The sequence below is a fragment of the Chanos chanos genome, chromosome 13, assembly GCF_902362185.1.
Source record: "Chanos chanos chromosome 13, fChaCha1.1, whole genome shotgun sequence".
Taxonomy (NCBI): domain Eukaryota; kingdom Metazoa; phylum Chordata; class Actinopteri; order Gonorynchiformes; family Chanidae; genus Chanos; species Chanos chanos.
Window position 1 is genome coordinate 2,423,182 of NC_044507.1, and position 4,319 is coordinate 2,427,500.

Genomic DNA, 4,319 nt, shown 5'->3' on the forward strand with positions numbered 1-4,319 from the left:
GGAAACACAGTAATATCTTAGTAACCCTAAGATTAGAAAATAGAATAGAAAATAGAGGAGAAAATGTGCTTTATATTGGAAGTTTCCAAAAATCACACACACGCACACACACACACACACTTATACATACAGCAACGTGCCATCCTTCCTGATGGGACCTGCTGTCTTTCTGATACGACTGTTCAGTTAAGTTCAGTTTCAGTTTCATATGTAGGTTAACACAGGGTTTCATTAATCATATGGAGGTTAACACAGGGTGTCATTAGTCATCTGTAGGTTAACACAAGGTTTTATTAATCATGTGTAGGTTAACACAGGGTTTCATTAGTCATATGTAGGTTAACACAGGGTTTTATTAATCATGTGTAGGTTAACACAGGGTTTCATTAATCATATGTAGATTAACACAGGGTGTCATTAGTCATCTGTAGGTTAACACAGGGTTTTATTAATCATGTGTAGGTTAACACAGGGTTTTATTAATCATATGTAGATTAACACAGGGTGTCATTAGTTATCTGTAGGTTAACACAGGGTTTTATTAATCATGTGTAGGTTAACACAGGGTTTTATTTGTAATATGTAGGTTAACACAGGGTTTCATTAATCATATGTAGGTTAACAAAGGGTTTTATTAGTCATATGTAGATTAACACAGGGTGTCATTAGTCATCTGTAGGTTAACACAGGGTTTTATTAATCATGTGTAGGTTAACACAGGGTTTTATTAGTAATATGTAGGTTAACACAGGGTTTCATTAATCATATGTAGATTAACACAGGGTTTTATTAGTAATATGTAGGTTAACACAGGGTGTCATTAGTCATCTGTAGGTTAACACAGGGTTTTATTAATCATGTGTAGGTTAACACAGGGTTTTATTAATCATGTGTAGGTTAACACAGGGTTTTATTAGTAATATGTAGGTTAACACAGGGTTTTATTAATCATATGTAGGTTGACACAGGGTTTTATTAATCATATGTAGTTTAACACAGGGTGTCATTAGTCATACATAGCTTAACACAGGGTTTCATTAATCATATGTAGGTTAACACAGGGATTTAATAGTCATATGTAGGTTAACACAGGGTTTTATTAATCATATGTAGATTAACACAGGGTGTCGTTAGTCATACATAGCTTAACACAGGGTTTTATTAATCATATGTAAGTTAACACAGGGATTTATTAGTCATATATAGGTTAACACAGGATTTCATTAATCATATGTAGGTTAACACAGGGTGTCATTGGTCATATGTAGGTTAACTGAGGGTTTTATTAATCATGTGTAGGTTAACACAGGGTTTTACTGGTCATATGTAGGTTAACACAGTCATGGTTGATAGTGCATTTTTATGTAAACAGTGCTGTGGACAGTAAACAGTGCAAATAAGCAGGTAAGCAAATATGTGATGTGGAATATTAAGATTTATGAGTTGTCAGCCTGATGACTGACAGTAGATCTTTTACGTAAACTCAGACTTAATCTACTGTATCTGGACTTGTCATGGACCAGGAAAGCAGCCAAAGAGCGGGACCAAACCACGGTTAGTACCACTGTTTCTCAGTGCAGATTTCAGCTACCACCTGGATCCAGGTGAACCACTGTGTGATAGCCAAGTGAAATGTTGAATCAGGTGATCCACTGTGTGATATCTAACTGAACTGTTGAATGAGGTGATCCACTGTGTGACAGCTACCTGAACTGTTGAATCAGGTGATCCACTCTGTGATAGCTAACTGAACTGCTGAATCAGGTGATCCACTCTGTGACAGCTAACTGAACTGTTGAATCAGGTGATCCACTCTGTGATAGCTAACTGAACTGCTGAATCAGGTGATCCACTGTGTGACAGCTAACTGAACTGTTGAATCAGGTATAACAGCTGCTAGGCTGAAACAGAGACATGCCGAGCAGTTGGTAATTCAGAACTTTTTTACATAGAGAAACAATTTCAAACTATGTCTCTGCATCCCTACACTCAACAGAGTGCACATGTACATGGCAGCCTTCACAAAACACACGTTTAGCTTATGCAGAGGGACAGCCAGTCTGGGTTAATTCACGGTGAGAACTCTTAAAGGCAGGGTTTGAGCCCACTGCACTCACGCTAACAGAGACCAAGCTTTAGCATTAAGTTCTGGTTGCAGCTCAGTGTTTGGCCTCTTTCCAGTACACACTTTGGTTTCTTCTCTGGGAAAGTTTCACAGATCAGCGCTCAAAACACCTGCTCCAGGTGAGGATCGAACTCACAACCTCGGCATCACTCTACAAGTACTGTCATATAAGTACCGCGCGCTAACCGATTGCGCCACTGGAGCCTCAGTGGTATTGCCTCTCTGCACTGCTCCCTAACTCTCTCTCTTTTACGACCCTCCTCCTTCATGGCCACTTTTTCTTCTCGATAGTCCCCTCTGGCCTCTCACTCTGTCCTTCCCTCTATTACATGACTTTCCCATTCTCTTTCAGTGTATCGGACTATTTAGTTTTATCGCTGATCCTGGTTCAGTATCGTTAACTTTTTTTTTTTTTTTTTAGATTTCATTTCCTGTCTTCTGCCATCCCTTTCTCTCTCTTCACCTCCTGTCTTTCACTAACCCCTCTCCCTTTTTTATTTCATCTGCATCCTTCCTCATCATCTTTCTCTCTCTCTTTTTTTTTTTTTACGTTGCCTCTCGTCTTCTGTCACAGCGTCTCCTGTCCTCTTCTATCCATCCCTCGTTTTTTTTTTTTTCCACGGCCCGTGTGCATTCACCTCCTCTTCAGCTCCGTCTGTCCTTCCAAATCCCTCGTTCTTTTCTATATTCTTCCGTGTGCTCTGCCTGCTAACCAGCTCTGCCACTGTTCATTACAGCTTGACCACAGGGGCTTGACTCATGAAAGATTTATGTGCGGCCGCTGAATAATTGATTAATGATTCATCCACATACAAACGCTGGGCTTGGCAGCACCACAATAAATGAACGTCAATAATAGAACAGATACAGCGCTAAATCAATACAGGGTATCGCTTTGATTCAGAAGTGTGTGGATGTGTGTTTACGTCCAAGTGTGTGTGTGTGTGTGTGTATGTTCGTATTTTGCTCGTGTGCATTTACATATGTGTGTGTGCGTGTGTGCATGTGTGTGTCTGCATGCTTTGCATCATCGTGATGCCAGTCTCACCCCAGTCTGGGGTTAGTTAGACTGGGTCAGTGTGTCGTCTGTACTGGGAGTGACTTTCTCTCTCTCACTCTTCCTCTGAAGAGCTGATGCTGTCAGTCCGGACCATCGCTCTCCTGTGATAATTCATACGCAGTGTCTGAATCTAACCTACTTACATTTGATTTCAACCGCCTCTCCTTTAAAGAATGCACCCTTTCATTATTTACACTCCTGCAGACTTTTACAGACCAGATCATCAACTGGGACATGATTACCATATTACCATAACAGGCTGGTATAGGAGACCCTGTATATAAAATACATACATTTACATTTTTAGATGCATTCTGTATTTAAACAATTGTACACATAAAAATGAAAAGATACTAATTCTTTATTGGCATAACACGAATGTCTCCAGATAGCAGTTGTCAGTTTTGCAAAGACCTATGCTATTTGCATAGATCTATGTGATTTTTAGGGATGAAATATAGTTCTAAAGTTAAAAGAAGCAATATTTCTATCTAATTTCATATCAAGTAAATAAAACAGTTCAAAATGTGCAAACCATCTCATATTCTCTAAAAATCTTATGTTCCTTCGCGCCGTGTAAAATGGCACCACCCCTTAGGGCCCCCTCGGTTCTGCTCCGCAGCACTGCACAGGCGTGGGGGGGGGGTGTGCCCACCTGGAGTGTGGTGGTACAGGCTTGGCCAGGATCATTAGGTTTTGGAGGTGACCTGCAGAGAAGGGGTCTTAGCTCGGTGTTCCAGCCCAGGGAGAGAGCAGTGTGCTGGGTATGCTCCGCTGCTCTCTCCCCTTACTCTCCCACGGAGCAGACATCTGCCCAGTCAGTGGCCGTCACCCTCCTCTCCCCCTCACGACTCTGACGAGAAACGCAGAGCAAATGTGGTGCACCGGTCCTCATAACGCACACAGACAATCCTCAAATACACACGTCCTCACAAAGCATGTAGGTCCTCATAACGCACACAATCCTCAAATACACACATCCTCACAAAGCACGTAGGTCCTCATAACGCACACAATCCTCAAATACACACGTCCTCACAAAGCATGTAGGTCCTCATAACGCACACAATCCTCAAATACACACGTCCTCACAAAGCACGTAGGTCCTCATAACGCACACAATCCTCAAATACA

At 41.4% G+C, this 4,319-nt stretch overlaps 1 non-coding gene across 1 annotated transcript; it reads right to left on the reverse strand.

Moving 5' to 3' along the window:
- Positions 1-2,236: 2,236 nt before the first annotated feature.
- On the reverse strand, positions 2,237-2,329 carry trnai-uau (transfer RNA isoleucine (anticodon UAU)). The gene is given in 2 exon segments: positions 2,237-2,272; positions 2,292-2,329. It is a non-coding gene; the product is annotated as a tRNA-Ile (tRNA).
- Positions 2,330-4,319: the final 1,990 nt, after the last annotated feature.